This window comes from Lepeophtheirus salmonis, chromosome 13 (assembly GCF_016086655.4).
Source record: "Lepeophtheirus salmonis chromosome 13, UVic_Lsal_1.4, whole genome shotgun sequence".
In the NCBI taxonomy this organism is placed as follows: Eukaryota; Metazoa; Arthropoda; class Copepoda; order Siphonostomatoida; family Caligidae; genus Lepeophtheirus; species Lepeophtheirus salmonis.
The window spans coordinates 20,488,089-20,508,270 of record NC_052143.2 but is presented as its reverse complement, the minus strand read 5'-3'; the positions used below and the strand labels follow the sequence as shown (position 1 = coordinate 20,508,270).

The 20,182-nt window shown below is 28.0% G+C and overlaps 1 protein-coding gene across 3 annotated transcripts in view; it reads right to left on the bottom strand.

The window, feature by feature from the left end:
• Window positions 1-20,182, bottom strand: part of LOC121128277 (uncharacterized) — a 175,847-nt gene that overhangs the window by 132,467 nt on the left and 23,198 nt on the right. For 2 of the 3 annotated variants that reach the window (XM_040723856.2, XM_071892884.1), the window contains exon 2: window positions 5,001-5,056. The exons of the other annotated variant lie outside the window; for it this stretch is intronic. The gene's annotated coding sequence lies outside the window, so the exon portion shown is untranslated. The remainder of the gene's footprint in view (window positions 1-5,000; window positions 5,057-20,182) is intronic. 3 annotated transcript variants of the gene reach the window in all.

Sequence of the window (20,182 nt, the reverse complement as noted above, 5' to 3'; positions counted from 1 at the left end):
GTTGAAAGGTGTATTGTTCCATTTTTTTAATTGCGTAGTTTGTACCTGTCAAGTTTAAACAAATTAAAGCTACAAAAATTACATCTACTGAAATAGCAGGCTACTCAAAATAACACCTACTCCTTTTGTACTAAAGTCAAACCTGGTGGAACATTCGTGTGTGCTCATAAAAAACGGAAAATAATTTTGAAGATTTATTGTGGAGGAGGACTCAGAGTAGAATTGAGGATAAATATCGAAGTAATTCTTGTCAATGTACTTATTTATTTCTTTTCTGATGAAAATAATACAATAATTGTGAATTCCATTTTGATTTATTTAATACATATAATGGCTGTCACAATATCTGAATTGTATCATGATATGATATTAGGTATCGAACAATTTATACTATAATATATCGATATTTAATAAAGTATCATACTATACGCAGGTCCAGGTATCTTCATGAGATTGAATCAATAAATTTGATTATATAAGGCACACAAAGTATACAGAGCGAAGAATATATTATTGGTGTAGGAGAAAAAGGATTGCGACTCAATCGATACAATTGCTCGAATAATTTTTCACGTAGGATAAGCCAATCATTGGAGTTTGTACAGTATATTTCTAATTATGTATGTTAATAGTCATTTCTTGTTTTAGGAGCTAATGGATTTGATGACATAGAAGTTCCTCTTCATGATACCTATTACGATGATCCTGTAATTATACTGTAATGGTTCATGGTAGTGACAAGAAAAATTTTTAGTGCCTTATATAAAGCGATGTGATCTTTTTGGTCTTATTCCTCAGTTCCCGGGGCTCACTTCACGCCCCCCTCCCCCCCCCCTGAATACTTTATTAGAGACAAACTCCTTACTTTTTTCACATAATGATACCTTCTATTTACTTTAATGATCGATCTTCCAGAGTGTTGTTTATCTGTCGAGATCCCTATTTTCTTAGCGCAATTGTATATTTTTCACAATTTGCAGTTCTTTCCTTATTATTAAAAGGTTGCCCTATTTGAATTTTAAGTATTCGATGTCACTGCCTTCAATTTTGAGATAGAAAGAGAAAGTAGGACGCTCAGGAAAAATTATGTAATCTACCCGCGATAACTTATGATGTAATTATTTTAAAGTATTTAATTACAGAAAAAAAAACTGTCTAGTAATATTATAAACTATATAAAAAACAACTTTAATACATATATTATTTTGTAATTGTTCATTGTAATGCTTGATGCTTTAGTTAATGACATTATGAGATATACAAATAGCAAACTAAACAAACAAATACACATCAATATATGAATAGTATACATAATTAATTAGAATTTAGTAATGAATCAATATGATTCATTTTTTGAGTTTGTAGCATAGTTTTGTTACAATTTTTTATTTCTTTTTGTCATACTTTGACAAGAAAAATAATTTTTACTCAATTTATGACAATGCATTTTTTATAAATGTAACTGTCTAAAGTAACTTTATTTCAGTTTGAAAGATTTCTTTTAGGTATTTACGCATGATATGAATAGAATAAAGTACTATAAAAAATGACAAACCTTATTAAACATTTTTTTGTCTATAATAATTCTTTTAAAATTTGGGGTGTTCAAGCAAGATTTTAAACAAATCTATTTATTAAGATGATGACCAATTGTTTTCTTTTTATAACATGTCCGGTTACTTTTGTAATAAATATATAACATGTCTGTTTTACTGTGATACACATATTTTATACTAAGAGTAATAAGATAAAAACAAAAAATGTTGATTCTGGATTCTACTGTTGTTTGGTTGCTTAACAAAACCTGGTGATAAAAAATAATAGGGATAAAATCGCATTATAATTACAAGAATTTTTAAAAATATAACTTGTTATATTAGTGTAGTGATGTGTAAGATTGAACCCCTTCAAAAGTTATGTTTCGACCAAGTTTTAGTCCAAATTATAGGTAATAGTTTATGCACTACACCAGTAGAAAAGATTGAAAAACTCTGTTTTAATAATGATATAACGCATTGTCTTATAATCAAATTATGTATGCATTAAGAAGAAAAGAAGTCTGAATACATATTAGTAAGACTTTCTTTTTAAACAATTGAATGAGCTATGATTTCGACATTTTTATCAACCCCTTTTCTTATTTTATCCCTTCCTCAGCTCCTTCACACTTTTTTCCTTCTTTTCCACAGTTCCTCCTGTCAATAACTCTCTTTCTATAAAAAGTTCAATTTTTATTAACATTGATTTTTTACATACATACATACATCCACATTCTAATATTGCGACAGCTACTGCTTATTATGATCATATATCCATAAATGTAATACATGTATGAGGAAATTACTGTTACGTGTGGAAGAGGGAATAAATATGTATAGTTGAGTTCACTTACTCACTAACTCACTTCTTATTCCAGTTATAGTACAACATGATATTTCCTTTTTCTATGTCAGCTAGAATTTACTATTTTTGGGAAGAAAATATATATATGATAATTTCGGACTCAACATTATGTCACGGTGTTACCTTGCTAAAACAAAAATATACAATGTATTTTGTTTTCAGACTGTCGATGCTGTCATCTTACTTGATACGTCATGTTATTTCATAATGTATTCCTTATGATAAATAAACTAAATAATAATTTATAAAATATACTTATGCTGTGTTTCCAAAAGTACAGGAATACCATTTCTTGTTGATTCCTCGTCGTATATATTTATTAGCCATATTATTATATTTATATGATTTTTTTTGGCTATCATATAGAAATACAAATATATAGCCGTGCCATTAATAAAATATAACTAAGTAATATAATGTATGTAATTTATTTTAAAAATTGGTGTAAAATAATGTGAAAATAATAGTTTGAGAGTACTGATAGACTTATTTGACTACCTACTTGATAATTTTTGGCCTTATTTCTGTTTTTAAGAAAAATTGCATGATGCAATAAAGTTAACGACGCATTATAGATATGTGATTTAAAAAAAAACATTCACTCATAATAAAGTATGAATTAATAGCAGGTGATTTTGTACCTAAGGTAAGGCAATGTTTGTAATTGGAATGATCTTCTACAGGGTGCGGAATGATAACTTCCTTTTTATAATACGTGGCAATCAGATTGTAGAAATAGGAACGAAATATTTATGGTTCCATTCTAAAGGACAGATTTTAAAGTTTTCTGGGAAATAGAGTGAATTACTGCCATGTACTTGACTAATAAAGAACGTACGTTTACCATAAAAATTAAATTTGTGCATTTTTTTTATTTACAAAATATTTTATTATATTAAATTAATTACAATTTATCTCTCGAGTTTTTATCAGAACGATTTATGAAAATCAGTTATAAAGTAATCGATTTCTAAATGACAAAAAACGATTTTTTCAGTTCATTTTTATAACTTGAGATTTGAGAAATGTTTGAACGTAAGTAACTCCACAGATAATTCTGCTAGAAAACTAAAATTAGAGTTATCAAATTTACTGTAGTGCAAGAGTACTCAATAAATACAGTTTTTTGAAAAAAAAACAAAAAAAAACGTGATTTTTTCCGGAAACACAACATTTTTAAAACCTTTGCAAATTTGTCAATCCCGTTTCGCCTAATCTATTAATCATCCACGGCTATTAATATACTATATGTTGTTAATTAAAATTTTGCATATTTTGCATCAAATAACTACCCTTCTAAAACCTTTTCATAATAATGTATTTAAAGAGAAATTAAAAAAAAACAAATATTAAAAAAACTTAAGTTCAGTTTATTCGACAATGGGGAACGTTCCATGTCTGTTATGATTTTCAAAATTCGGCGAAAAAAATTTAAATGTGTAATGTCGTTTAAAACCAAAATAAACCTTTTTTGATGCATAACACTTTTTTTTTTTTTTTTGTAAAAAGAAGTTATATTGTTGCACCCTGTAAGTACATATTAATATTTATTTATATATCTTAAAACTTTTGATCTCCTTTCTGAACACATATTATATATTTTTTTTCTTTAAGTTGTACTAAAATAGTTATTAACCACGAAATAGAAATTTGGAGTAAATTTGTATAGCCTTATCCTTTCAAAATATGGCAGTTTTGTGACAACCACAAATATTGTTTTTGTAAAAAAAGTTACCCCGTTTGTTACTGACATATTTCATTTTAAGGTCTTTATAACTTTTATCAACATATTTTACTCTAATTCAAGCTGCCTTCTATAAATAAACATCATATGCGGTCACAAAACTATTTTATTTTTAAGCAGAAAATTGTTTCAAAATTTGATTGTTATACGGCGTTCCCACTCCAATTTGTAAATTAAATTTACAAAATAATCTAAATTCTTATTGAATATTCATATTTAAAGAATTTTTGGGCAGTATTTATTCTATTTTGCTACAAACTTTAAGTGTTTTTTAACCTATTACATAATCACTCAAATGACTTGGATTTCAAACAATACACGTTCTAAATAAGTACGCTGGAAACGTAAACCGATCCAATGCTTGCCTCTTCAAAATAAAATTCAGATGTATTATCCTAAGGGGCTTAAGAACTCTAATTATGGTGTCTTCTGAGGTGGACATTTTTACAATTCAAAACAACGTTTTCGAAATTAAAATAGGGGAAACTTGTTATCTGAGATATTTTAGTCATTTGATGTAGTATTGTGTGGATCCTTATTTAGGACTGAAAGCTGGAGTCCTGTCCAGTTCAGTCCTGCGTATCAGTCTTAGAAATTAAAAGTTTATGTCCTTCATGACTAATTAAACTTTATTTCGTCATGATTTAATCATTAATACTGACAGTCCAAAGGAATCATAGGACTGGTTCAAAGACTGGACTCGTCTGAAAGGAATAAATTACACAAAACTACTTTGATGAACTCATAGTTTGTCAGTCAATAGGACTAATGCTTTAAAGAAGTCCCTATGATTGTAGAACTTATTTATAAAACATGAATGTTAGATATCCATATATAAGGAGATTTTTGTTACCTTTACGTTGTATTTTTACTGGATTGGACCATCTGACACAAATAATATGTACATTTCTGAAATTAAAATTACATTTGTAAGGTTAAAAATTGAGTACAATTTTTTTATTCAAAAAATAAAAATTGGAAATGATTCAAAGCCTTATTCTATATTTACAAAATGTCCTATTAGAGATTTTCACCAGCACCAAGGAACTTTATTGAAACTTTTCAAATTCAACAACGATACTTTAAAATTCCAATTTCTGAAATTCAGAAACATGTTTTTAAAATTAAAACTCCTGATTAACTTTACTAATTAAAAACGTCGTTAGTATAATCATTTTCTAATTGACTATAGAGGTGAAAAGGCACCCATTGAAGTCTGACACATTATAAACATTACTTTTTTAGTAAAATACAACGAAAGAAAAATTTAACATGGCATGGTAAAAATTGGACACCTTAGTACACACGCTAAAATAAAAGTTTAGAAGAAGTTGACGTTTTATATTACCTTAAAACACTACTCTACAAACTTAAAATGTTATAAAACTATTGCTTTATACATAAAAAGGCTATAATGATCACGTCATTTGTAAGTTTCTTCTTATTCCTTTGAAAATAGATTTAAAAATATGCATTCATGGATGAGGAAGTAGTTCTCGGGGTAGTGCTTCAACGCTGCTCTTGTATTCCAAATGTTGGGCTAAAACTTAATTTGCTCATTTTCATAAATAAACACCCACCCCCTAAATTTAATATATTTTCGACACATTAATATTTGGTAGACTTAATAATATAAATTAATCTCCTTTAATGTAGATAAATTGGTACTTCATTAATCAAATCAATAAATGAATTAAGATACATAATTGATTTAGGTATAATTAGAATACTTGACATGTGGCTCTTTTGTAATATGATTAAGAGCTACGTTTTTATGTAAATTGATTTAAAAACCTTTTTTTAGAAGCACATTTGTATGCATGGATAGGTATATAGATTTATAGTACGTATATAAGGCATATATAGGTACATAAATATATCCATATTAAAAATAGGTAAACATCTATTTAAGCCTTCAGATAAGGTACAGTACAATTATGCGTGTGTGTGTGTATATGGATTCATAAGCTTAACCTTCAGAGATCATATACAATACTCATGAGGATCATAACTAAAGATGAAGTATAAGAGAACAGAAAAGAAAAGGATAATGAAAGTAAAAAGCTTTCTCCTTGGATTGACCCACTTTCGATCATTTAGAAAAACAAGAGTTTTAAAAGTATTGAATCAACATTAACTAAAAATTGACTTTTTAATATTTATTCCCAATATACACGCTTGTAAAACCATATTTTATTGCCAAACATGTTAGCCAAACATTTGATATGTACTTTTCCACTCGGACTACTAAAGTTTTACACTCCTTACCCAAATAAATAACTAAAGATACACCTGATATCTTCCTTTATTTTCTATTTTCCTTTAAAAAATTACATAACATGTATTATTATATATTAGTAGTATTATATTAATTTAATATTCATTTTGTTACATGATAATCAGTTGAACAATTGAATAATTACGTCAGTTACAATAAATTTTACACTTTTAAATATTAATTTTAATGCTCAAAATACTTTTGTGAATTAATTCTTTGAGAAAACATAGATCCTCTTTTAAAATAATCTTGATGACATGAGTTTGAGGTTTAAAGAATATATAATTAATTATTCATATGATTGAAAAAATATGTACTCTTAAAACCTAACTAACACTAAACTAACTAATTAATTTTATATAAATAATTCTTAATCCATGAAGTGCAATATGTTCAGGCAAAAAAAAAAAAAAATGAGCTTGATATTAAAAGCATTAGAGATTTTAAAGTAAAACTTTCTCAAACAAAATACTGTAAAAATAATGTTTATACCAATTTTGAGATATACATGAATATTTGCAAAGGATATATATACATATAGTCTCAAAGATATATGAATATAAATTATACCTTATCGTACATTTATGAAACATTTCAAAGAAATAAACAGTTTCTATGTAGATAATGGGATATTTCAAGTCTGAATATGTACTTTTGTGAAGCACTTACAATGTATCAAATTATGTATGTATATTTTTTCAAGAAATTTATATTCTTCGTAAAGAGATGGAGAGTTATAAGTTGAGTCATTTTGACCTTATTTACCTTCCTTTCTTCTTCTTGGTAAATGCATGCAAAAAAAAAAAATCTTATTTATATAATTTATTCTCTCCCAAAAAAGTCTCACGGGATTGACTGATACATTAAGAAAGGTTGGGGGGGGGGAGGCTATACATTTCAGTTTAAAGTAATCATATTTAAAATTTAAATTTACCCCATTTTTATCCATGTGTTTTTTAGCCACTTGAGATTTGGTATGGTGTTTTTTATGACTTGCAGCTTGTTCTACTTTGTACATATATTTATGTAGAAATGTGATCATTTTTATCTCTGTTTTTTGTTCTTAAAGTCCTTCTAAATATGTTAAAACTTGGATATGTTACAATTGAATAGATAAATAAAAAGAGAAATATATTATATTAAAATCTTACTTGGATATACATCCATAGTTCGAACTATCCATGTTATTAGTTTGGTGGATATACATAATTGTTTAGAGACATTCAATGTTACAATGTTTTTTACCTTTAATTGATTCAACTAGTAGAAAATTCGTCCCAGACATATTCCCACTTTTTTATGTTTTTATATCTCGGTTGGAATTTTACCTTTATTCCATACTATAGATACATTCTTTTCTTTTTATCGACATATTTTATTATATTTATTCAATCCTCAGCTAAGATCATGACTATAACTAAGGTGCCAATAGACAATGAGTCTTGTGTAATATTCTTATGATCTTGGATCTGTTACTCCTTCATCCTTATTTATATAATTCTATCTTTATTTCCTCGCCATTTTCCTACTTTCTCCTCCTTATAATCGGTAACTGAGATACAACATTGAAAAACTAAAGATAAAATTCGAACCTATTATTTAAACAGGTATCGAAATCTTAAAAAGGGAAAAAATGAAATATCAAATATACCGTTAATTCAAATAGCCCTACGATAATAAAACTAAGACTAATATATGTATATAACTATTCATATATTTTTCATAAATATTTTTCTGAAAACATATTGACAAATATACTTGTAATTTTAGTAATATCTATATCCCCTTATTATCAAGCCATATATATTTTTGACTAATCCGGTTTGTTTAACATCCGTTTCCTAGTAGATTTTTAATTAATTTTTATTGGTTCTTAGTTTCCTGCCTTTTTCTGACATTAAGGTAAAATGTTAATATTTTTATAGCTATCAGAAAAGCTATTCACGTAGTTTTTAATTTATTTTTAATAATTCTGGAGGTGCATTCTTGTTTTAAGATTATCTAGAGAATACCATTTCTATAAAAAAACAGCAAAAGGACAAATTGAGACTGTGATCATTACTTTTCAAATCGAAATGTTTAAACTAATTGTTATTTTTGTTCTCTGCAGATTGAATTTTTGTATATTGTACTTTTTTAGAGCTTTCTTAAAGTTTATCACTTTCAAAACCGTCATATTTAAAAGCTGATGGTTTTGGAAGAAATTAAGTGATTTTCAAGCTGTAGAAATTCCCGATTTCTCATACTTTGATATCTTCAATATAGTTTATATAAATACTTACAAGAATTTCGATGCTCTATTTTGGATGATACAATAACTTACTTTACTTTCAAAGATCCTCTAAGTTCTTAGTGCCACTAAATTATAACTTTCATCCTTTAAAGTTTTCAATAACAAAAAGAGTAAATTTTATTGCGTTTAAGATGCTATTTTTTTACCAATAAACTGAGTAAGACTATACAAAAGAGTTAAGTGGATACATTTTATATCCTTAATGTCATTTGTGATGTGCAATACTGCAAATGAATGTATCACTCTACAGTACTTTTAAAAGAAATTTTTTTTTATTGTGCAGCATTTGTTTGTTTGATAATTAAGGTATGAGTAGAATAGTTAAAAGATATATGTTTAACATGAATGGGCGATATTTTTTATATAATTGCATAGCATAGTAGGTGTATTGTGGCATTTAGACTATAGCAAGGTACCAAGGTTTGCAGATATATTTGAGAAACAAAGGTGGTATATTTAAAAAAAAATTCTAAACTTAATAACTTTTTCTGGCAAATTAATTTCATCTTAGATACACTTCTAACTCTTGGGTGATCACTCAACTTCTTGTCGTTGTATTTCTGGTTTCTTTTGTACATAAATTATATTTTGATGACGAAAAATACTTAAAAGTATAATCTTAGTGCAGTAAAAATTGTAACATTATTTATATGTATAATGTATATAGACTAATGTGGATAAATGAAACAGCAATGATTGATTAGATCCTGTTTTTGGCAGATTACTGAAGGTTTTTATCAAATCCTGCAGCGTTAGTGGTTTTCAGGTGTGTGTTTGGTGGTGGTGGGGGGTCACTCATTATATACCTGGCCGTGCAAAATTATTTACCGATGACGTAAATATACTTTTTAAGAGGCTTTGTGGCAACCAATCTGATTGTTTCGTATTTTTACTGTTAAAATAAACAAAAATCCTTCCTGTGAGAGCGTAACAACTTCCATACGTGAGACCATGTCCAATCAGGAATCAAAGAAGATCGAAATTGCAGCCCTCCTCCGAGCGGGAGTGCCTCATAACAACATTAAGGAACGGGTTGGGGCCTCGTTGAAGACAATTTACAACGTTTCCAAGCGCTTGGAGGCTGGGGGTGATCTCAAGCATTCCCCTTGGGCTGGCAGGAAGCCCACTGTCTCAACAAGGCAAGTAAAGGCAGTGTTCAAGAGGACTCCCAATAGGTCCATTGCCGACATGGCTAGAAAGATGGGAATGTCGACATCAACTGTTTCAAGGGCATTGAAAGGGGCTGGAGGAAAGTCCCTGAGGCGTACTGAACGCCCTCTGCTAACTGAACGTCAGCGTGAAGTCAGACTTGAGCGTGCCAAGAAAATCTTGAATGATATCAAGACCTCATCTGGAAGCATCATCATTTTTTCAGATGAGAAAACTTTTACAGTCGATCCTGTTTTCAATAGGCAAAATGACCGTGTTGTGAGCTTTGGAGATGTTTGGAGATCCAATGGGAAGGCCATGAAGCCGGTATGGTTCCCCACTGGCTCAGATTAACAGTGGAGGATTATGTGAAGGCTCTGGCGTCCATGGTCCTTTCGTGGATCAAATCCATAGTCGGCAACTCTCCTTGAGGTTTTCAACAAGATGGAGCACCCTCCCACGCTTCCAAGAAAGCTCAGGAGTGGCTCAAGGACAACATGAACTTTTGGCCAAGGACTACTGGCCCCCTCAGAGCCCAGATCTGAACCCACTAGACTTCTCTATCTAGGCGCACGTGGAGACCAAGGCCTTCAAAAAACGACACAAGAACATAAATGCCTTAAAGGCTGCTGTCAACAAGGCCTGGGCCTCCATGGACGCCGATTACATCCAGCAAGTCTGTGGCAGCTTCATACGTCGCCTGATCAGTGTCATTGAGTCAAATGGTGGTTACATTGATTAAATTTTATCACAAACTATTTTATTATTCTAAAAATGTATGAATAAATTGTTTCTCAAGTCATTCAAATGCCATTATTGTCCGCGATATGTTCTGAACAAAAATCGGTAAATAATTCTGCACGCCCCGGTACATATATTCGTATTGATTGAAAAGGAATGTGAAATGTACTAATTAGAAACATGAACAAAACTCTAGGCCTCTTCTTACAGTTTGTGCCTATAAAAAAGTGAAACTCTTCATAAGAGTTTTTCATTTTCTAGCTCTCAGACTCATCGAATATCAATATTCTAATATTTAATGATTTAGTTCTCAAAATGATATAAATCGTAATGTGCTGTGTCAAAGTAATGTTTAATAATACATATTCTTACGATTTTTAATTTACATATATTATAAAGTTTTATTCATAGTAACTGAGTATTCATCATCTTTGAAAACATAGGCACATTTTATCCTTTTTGGAGTAAAAATGCACAAGGAAAATAGAATTTCTTTTCATTCTTGTAAAAGTAAAAAAAAAAAAAAGGAAAAATTAAATAGAAAACTGCAACAAAGTTTTTACACTTTAAAGAAGATTATGATAATTTGACGACAAGAAAGAAGAGAGACAGGCTAAGAAAAGATGAGAAGAAAAAAAAAATCCAACTTTCTTTTTATATTTCGTGTTGACTTAAGAAATTTATATTTACTCCGACATTAAGAGTCAAACTTTTCTTTTTTAAATGATACATACACACTCGTTTACTTTAACTTTATTTTTATTATATTTCCTTCAATATTTCTTAATAACATTTTTAAAATACCTTAATCCCTTAATACCTTAAACAAAAGCAAGTATTACTTTGAAGAACTACGTAGAAACAAAATGTATAGTTTTGCTATTGAGAAGTGTGTGTGTGTCTTTTTTTGTTTTATTTAAATATATTTTTTCACTAGTGATGGAACCCAACATACGCCACAGTAATTAGGGGTCCATCAAGAGATAGAAGTTGCTTGAATAATATAGTAGATATCTTTCTAACAAATCAACAGAGTTACTCCACGTTTTTAATGACCACACTCGCACGTAGCTACTCAATACTTGGATGTTCTTTCTTCAAGAATAAAATATTAATAATATCAGCTTGAGGAAAAAGTAATACTATTGGATGCACCACTAATCACAGTTGTACTTTACCTACACACACTCGTTGCTAAACCTCATCTATATTGATGAAAATTGTGTATATTCTGGGCAGGTTATAAAAAAATCCGATAATGAGTATGCTCACCCTGACAATTAGAAGAATTCTTTGTAGGAGAGTAACTTAGCTCTCTTGAAGTTTCCTTAGATGAGCAACAATCAGCTGTGATGAGGGAGAACAGGAAATAAACAAGGACAATGCTAAGAGTTACTGCGATGTGTATCCTTAATTCTACTCTTAGTCCAACAAGGACTTACATATGGAACTCTGCAACAAAACCTCAAGGTTAGTTGAGAACACACGAAGGCTCTATCACTTTTTGAATGTAGTTGAAAAGGAAGTTCACTGCAGTGAAGATAAATAAAAATGACAATAGGTGATGAAAAGAAAATTAATTTTTCGGATTACTTATTCTAAGAAAACAGGTAATATAAAAAATAAACACCGGATTACCATCACTACTCAAGTAAAGTCAACCTCAATATTTTTAATATGTGTTTAGTTTTTTTTAATATAAGCTCCTTGTTAAAAATTAGTCTCCATCCAAAACAAAAATCAACAAATACAGAGGCAGACAGACTTTGCATTATTCTTATGTATATTCATGATTTACTTATGTTACCTTCAACCATAATTATAAATATCTATTTAACCCATTACTTCCATCGAACCCTTATATTTAATAAATATTTTGATATATTTTTCTTTTTTACTTAAATATAAATAATAAAAATACAATTTCAACTCTTGCTCCTCATGTGAACGTAATATTTGCGTACTTAAAAGTGCGGATTGGAATAAGGCCTATGAATAAATATATAAATATTTTTTCTTGATTTTTTATTAAAAGTACGCAAAAGAAAAAAGGACAAAAATATTCATTTTATTTTATGAGGAAATAAATTCTTAGGAACGACATATTCTTATTCTTCAAGTGTAATTAAAAATAAATTTGGAATAAATAAATATATTCTAATTGATAATTAATTAACATTTACTCTTTAACTATTTAGTAAAAACCAGTGAGATTTATGGCGCAGTATCATAAATAACTAAAGTATCTGAATAAGTTCATCCATCTTTTTAATTATTTTTATAAGCTTTTACAACAAAGTATGTCATCGTAATATTGCTAAAAATACACGCTTTAGACACATGCTTTATAAAAGGTAATGGAAGTAATGTGTTCAACTTTTTTAATGTCTGGGTTTTATTTTTTTGTAAGAAAAATTAAAAATTTAGTCTCATTTTTTAAAGTGAATGTATTAAAAAAAAAAATTCATCAAAAAGTTGACTTACTCATTGCAATTTTTTCAAGTTTTGGACAAAAAACAGACCTTCTCTTAAAACTTTAATTGCTTATATTTTTTTTTGTCGATTTCATTTTGTTCTTCATGTTAAAGGATAATTTTAAATCTTTCTAGTCCTTATATTAACCACGAAACTATTTTTCAATTTTTATAAAGCAGATTATAAAATAACCACTAAAAGTTCATAAATGCGATCTATTTTTATTCCAAAATATAATATAAGTGTAATAATAATAAAATTAAAAGAGAAGAGTTCAAAAATAATAGGAATTTTGTGTTACCTCAAAGTGATCTTTATTTATTATCTCAACCTCTCAAAAGGAAACAAGACTCAAAATACATTAGTAGCTAGCCAATTAAGCATTTTACTATACTTATATAGTATTACGAATATATTTAGATCTGCTAGATCAAAAAACTAAATATTTATAAAATCCGAGAGCAGATACCTTTAGAACTATAATTCAGCACTAGATAGAGTGCAAACCTATTGATCAATTTGACCTCTGTACCTTAATTTGTTCTAAAGTTATAGCCGATTATGTATTTTTAACGTTTTGTGCTACCTTCTCCAGATTTGATTGCCTCTTACTGTGACCATTGATAATCTTTATATCAAGTTAGATCAAAATCGATTTGTAACTTTGAGCATAATCTTAGTGACCAACAGACACCCAAACTAACAAACAAACGGAGGCAAAAACATAATTTCTATTTAACTTTGTTGGCAATTATAACTAATGCCAAAGATAAAAACAACAGAACTTTGGTGGAGGTAAGAGTGCTTTTAAAAAGTTCAAGGGAATTAAATCACCATAATCTTATAATGCCCCTCTTAAAATATTATAAAATAGCAAATATACAAGATAAATTTTATTCCAGGTCAGATGGAGTAATTGTAATACCATAATGCTTAGTTATTATAAGAATGCAAGTCCAATTGACCAATTCAAGCTACAAAAAAAAATGACAATTACGATGTTCCAATGCAAGGACATCTTTGAAAATTTGGTCAGTCAGTCGTTACATCACCATCCTCATGTTGAATAGGATATACATTCAATGCATAATGAAAGCTTTTCATATTAATTATATATATGTCATAAACAGACGCATTTTATTTCTTTTTATTGCTTAGTGCATATCACATTTATAAATTGAATCTTGTTCTCTTTTTATGGAATTGTATACAAACAATTTGTTTAGGTGGACTATAAATATGTTTTATTTGAGCCGATTTGAAAATGATTTTCATAATCATTTTAGCACCATTATTTAGAAAATTGAAATGGGAAAATCAAAGAATTTCTTAAAAAATATCTTTGTAGAAATTGTTATTATTTTTATTTATAGGCTTTGATTTTATGAATGATTTAAAGATCAGAAAAAGGATATAAATAAAATAAATCGAACATCTAATTTTTAAATATAAGAATAACAATCTTTCCATAAAATTTACTAATATTCTGAAAACACTTTTTTTTACTTATCTTGGATAAGTTCTGTTATATTTATTAATTTATCACCTCCTTTTTATTTTTGTTTTTGGTCTAGTATTAATTTATTCTGGAAGTAAAAAAAATAGCAATATATCAATAGTAAAAGTATCAAAAAAATAAAAATAAAAAATACAAATCAATGTTTTCGCCTACAATAAAATTATTAAAAAATTATAGTTCTTGTAAATTTCTCAATAATTTCTTGCTGTTTAAAATAGATAGACCACATTTTTTTTTTTTTTTGGCTTGATTTAATACAAACAATACTGTTGTTTCACGACTACTGCATTCTGGCTTAATTTTCTTTTTACTGTGACCACAAAAACTCTTCGCTTTCCAATGGCTTACAACAAAAAAAAAACTAATTCTCTTCCCTGTATGTCATATATTGGCTGTAGTATTTTACATTTATATAACAGATACAATGTTTTTCTTATATGCAAAAGTAGTAAAGTTTATCAAAATACAAAAAACTGACCTTTTGTCGGTACGAGTAATCACTAAGAAAACTTTTTTTTTAAGAGGCGGTAGTAATGTTTTATGAAAACTTTAACAAGATTACTAGACTTAGGATTTGTAAGCGATCGCTTAACTACTCTAAACATTGCTAATTTTGACCTTCTTAGAGAAAATTGCTCATTTTTCCAAACTGGTGTGTAATTAATAGAGAAAAATTGGATTTTAGTTATATTTCTTAACAGCTTCTAATGGTTCTTGAATGATATTTTTTTAAAGGAAATCCCAGCTCAAAATCGGATTGGATATATAAGAGAGCCAGATTGCAACAATAGGTAGCTGATTAGAAACAGATAAATTTGGGGCAAAATTGACTGTTGAATAATCATTCTTAAATCTTGAAACAAAGGATAAATAATTTTGCATCAAATTGCAAAGTCTTAATCTCTTCCATTTATGTAAAGGTTAGATATATCATCAGTGGGGGGTAATGATAAGATGCTTCCGTTTAACAAGACTCCTGAATTTCTCGCCAACATCAAATTTGCTTCAACTGATAATGTGGACTTCATTTAGTAATACTAATCGAAGGCAAAAATTAACATCAGAAATATAAATAGATACAACTTTAATCTCAACGAGCATTTTTCTTAATGTTATGTGTCATCAAAGCTAAAAGATTATTTCTGTACTAAAAAAGGTCAACGAAAAAGATAAACTGACATCTTTTGGACAGAATTGGAAATTTATACGAAGTTAACTTTCTGTGTTGTACACATATCTTTTCAAGGCCTATTCAAAAAAGTACCATTCCCTAGAATAAGTAAGGAGCTAAAATTTTATTACATTTATAACAATTTATGAGTGATTTAAGGATCTGAAGAAGGGCATCGATAAAATATATTGATTATTTAGTTTGAAAATAAGTATACTTCAAATAAAACTGGCTAATATATCAAAGTAGAGAATAAATAGTCTTTTTTAAAAAAATAGATTAGGTAAGTACTTTTATGTATTTATTAATTTATCTCATCTTTTTTTTATGTAATTTAATTTAATTGAGTTACTCGAATGTAAATGATTAATATTGGGGATATCAATAAATTTTAAACCCTTTTTTAAGTTTTACCTAATGATAGTTATAAGTTGTTTATGAGTCATTTTTACGAGTTTTTGTCATGTTTTTGAGCTTGACTCTAAATTAAGTAGTAAATCTATATATATTCTAAATTTAAGTTTTAATAGAACTTTACTCTAAGTCATTAGCTCAGATTTAGTAATTGCTAATTTTAAAACTTAATCTTATATAACAATTGGTTTTAATAGTGGGAGAGGGTGTTAATTTATTACAAATACTCCATTCCATTTTAAGACAACTTTTCTAATAACAACATATATTTGTAGTATTTTGGAGAAAAAAATAGAAAATGCCCATATTTTGAGTTAAAAGATCAAATATATAGTTAAGCAGCAATTTTATGGCACAAGATAAAACCCCCCTGGACTAATTTCTTTTTAAATTAATATAAATTAATTCCAGGATTTATAGTTCAAAAAAGGATTGGTGATACAATATATAAACTGTTTTTTATTATTATAGTGTTGGGTCTTGGTGATGGACAAGGAGACGATTTTTACCATCTATGTATAAACTTAAATGTATAAATTAAAACATACTTTTTCTAAATTGCTTACAATATGCTCTTGCATATGAACATTAGGGCTAAAATGTAATAAAACCCCCCCAATGTGTTGGGGATGAAGTCAAACCCCACTTTCCCCTCCCACATTATAAATTCAAATCTTTTTCCTTTCAAAGTAACGTTGCTTATGACGTCATTAATATTCAATTGGCCCCACTTTTGAAATGGTTCAATACCAGGATGTATCAAAAGCAGAAAGGTTTATGGGGTTTGATATCCATATTCTCAAATGTGAAACTTGATCCCTCGAGTGTGTTTGCAAAAAATGAGCCAATTTGCAGGTGGCCTTTAAGGGACACAGAGTACTTATATATTTTTTGAACAATTTAATAGATACAAAATCTCAACTCTATATTTTTTAACACAAAACTAGTCATGGTTGGTATCTAATTAAAGTTTTTAACCTAACACATGAAATAAACTTTAGTATAATGTAAAAATAAAATATTTACATATTATTTTTATTCAAAAAGTAATAATTAAAACATGATTAATTTTTTTGTACATAGGAATTATTTTTTGAATATTGTTAACTGTTTGCTACATATTTTGATTGTGTTTTAAAGGTAATGAAAAATCCAATACGAGCTTTACTGCCCGTTCAGCAGTGTGATGAACTGTATCGGGATTGTAAACAATTGTTTATGCTTCATAAAAATATTCAGTTTTTTGCAATATGTTGGCATCTTTTTTTTAATATTTAGATTTAATTGAAACTAAGACCCCTTATTCATGAGATCTGCTAGAGTTGTTCTCTCTGTAATGATTTTTGAAACGATGTTACTCCACATTTTGTTTAAAAAACAAGAAAAACGAGATTTTTTTCTCTACAAAATGGTTCAATAAAATATTTTGAGTTTCACGTTTGAGAGAATGGGTAACAAAATCCAAGAAATTTTTTACGATCAAGAGGCGTTTGATGCATCCTAGTCATCGCCTCATATAAATCACGACACTTTTAGCATTTAATCCATATTTTGGTGGTTGTGTCTATATCTATTTTTCCTAGTGGGGCACCCCCTTCAATAACTCTCACGCCCGTCCAAGGGGGAGGCACGCCTCTTACATTGAAAATCGTTCATACAAAAAGATAAATACTACTTAACATCGAGTTAACTTACTAACACTATAAAATAAATTTATTGTATTTAGTTGTCAATCGTCGATGCATCTACTTCTTCTCTTCCAAATAGTGTTATGACCGTTGATTGGCGAATTAAAGTTATTTTTTTAAGCTTTAAATAATTATCTACATCTCTATATTGAATAATAATTCTATTGTTCAAAATAGTTGGCTAACTGATTGCAGATTTTTTTCCCGCTTCATTTGGGACGGAATGTTCCGTGATAAAATGTAGATAATTTCGTGCAAAATGAGTGGCAATTATTTTGTGAGTTTCAAAATTAAATAATTTACAAGTTTGAATTTTTTAACTTCGAGTTATTGCCAGTTGTCATGTATGTTCAATTTGAAAGATTTTCCAATTTTTAGTGCCCAAACAGTTTCATGATGTTTCGATACCTAAACTACCTTTTATTTTTTACATATTCATTTACTTCTAATAGAACTTTAAACAGAATTTTAATACAAATAATATGAGAAATATATTTTTATTTTTATTATTGTTAATATATTCTCAATCAATAATACACTTTTCGTTTATTTGTTTCTTTCAAATATTCTTTATTTTTTATTTAACTCTTGAAGAAACAAATCAATAAATTTTTACCTTATTTTAACGTAAATATAGATTATAGATAATTTTTTAATGCAAAATAAATTTTTATATTCATATATATATGGTATTCAATAAACCTGAAGATTTATAAAAATCCTTTTTATTCCTTTGAATCTACATTTAATTGCTAATAGTTTTTAGTATGGTCCTGAAACATTAAATCTAAATATATGGAGTTCTATATTTATCTTGATAATACCTTATTTAGGATTGTATATATAGTCATTTTTAATTAAGGTCTATTTAATTTAAATTTTCTATTTTGCTTAAAATTTGTTCCTATGTTCTTCCTTTTGATTTCTTTTTCTTTGAATGTGAGAATTGAGGAATACAACGGCATCTACAAAAAAATAGATAGGTCAGCTTTATTTTTATAAAATGCACTTAACCTCAACAAAACTTATGGGTACTAATTTGATTACTAAAATTTGCATAAAGTATTGAATATTTCATAGAATTAAAAAAAAAAAAAATAACATCGAATGTTTTTAATATAAGGATAACAAGCTTTATGTTTTTGTTTATCAAGCACATGATGATAAGATTATTTAAAATAAGGGCATATTTTTTTTTTATGTCTTTGGCTAATATTCAATCAAGAATTTTTAGCATTTTATTTGAAATTTACATGAGTAAATGGATGGAATAGTTAACGACTTTAAATATACAAAATTTATATGACGTAATTATTATAATTATTGGATCTATTTATCATAAAATTAAATACGTTTTACTTGTTAACTAACGGAAGGATATACAATTGTACCTATTAATACACATAACTCTACGTCTTTCTATGTAAAAGTCGGCCATCTTTGAGCCATCAAAAAACGAAACTCTACTTTGACAATACAAATTTAGTATTTATTCTTAACTCTTTTACGCAAAAAAATTCATGATTTAAATATTTTTTTGAAAATTTATTTAAAAAAGTAATTTTTGTTAAGGATTTCTCAATTGAAAAAGATTGACATTTATTTACCTCGGGATTTTTTAGTATATCTGGTAAGGCCATGGAGAATATAGCTTCTCAATTTTTTTTTTTTTTTTTTTTTGCAATTTATTTGATTAAGACATTTTTTTTTTTGGAAACTAATTAATTATCAATAATATTTAGCATAATAATAAACTTATTCTCTGAAAAGTATAATAATTATTTCATGTGGGGATTTATAATTTGTTTTAGAGCATCTAATACTGAGAACATGTAATTTAATTGTCAAAACGTACCTTTCTGTAAGGCCATTTTATAGAAGCGAATAGTCCAGCCTTTTTTTTTATTGAAAATAAATTTAATTGAAGCCTGAGTGACTGGTATTTAATTCAACAAAAATTATTTGCTTCTAGAAAGTCTACAGGGTTCCGACAAATAAATTTAAAGTAATTCAAGGAATGGGTTCAAAGTCAAAAATTTATTATTAATTAGATTTTTTGAATTGGAAATTAATAAACTGAGAGTTCAATATCTACTAATTGAGTTATTCAAAATATTTTTTCTAAGCTGCAATGGCAATGATATGACTACGATATGGAGAGCAAGCTTAGGCAAACCCTTCCCTGATGGGTGACTGTTCTCCATTCTGTTCCACTATTAATAATGCAATGGGTTAAGTTTGAAGATGATGGGGGCAAAAAGTCCGAGGCTAATAAATTTGAAAAATTGGTGTTTAAACAGCTTGTTT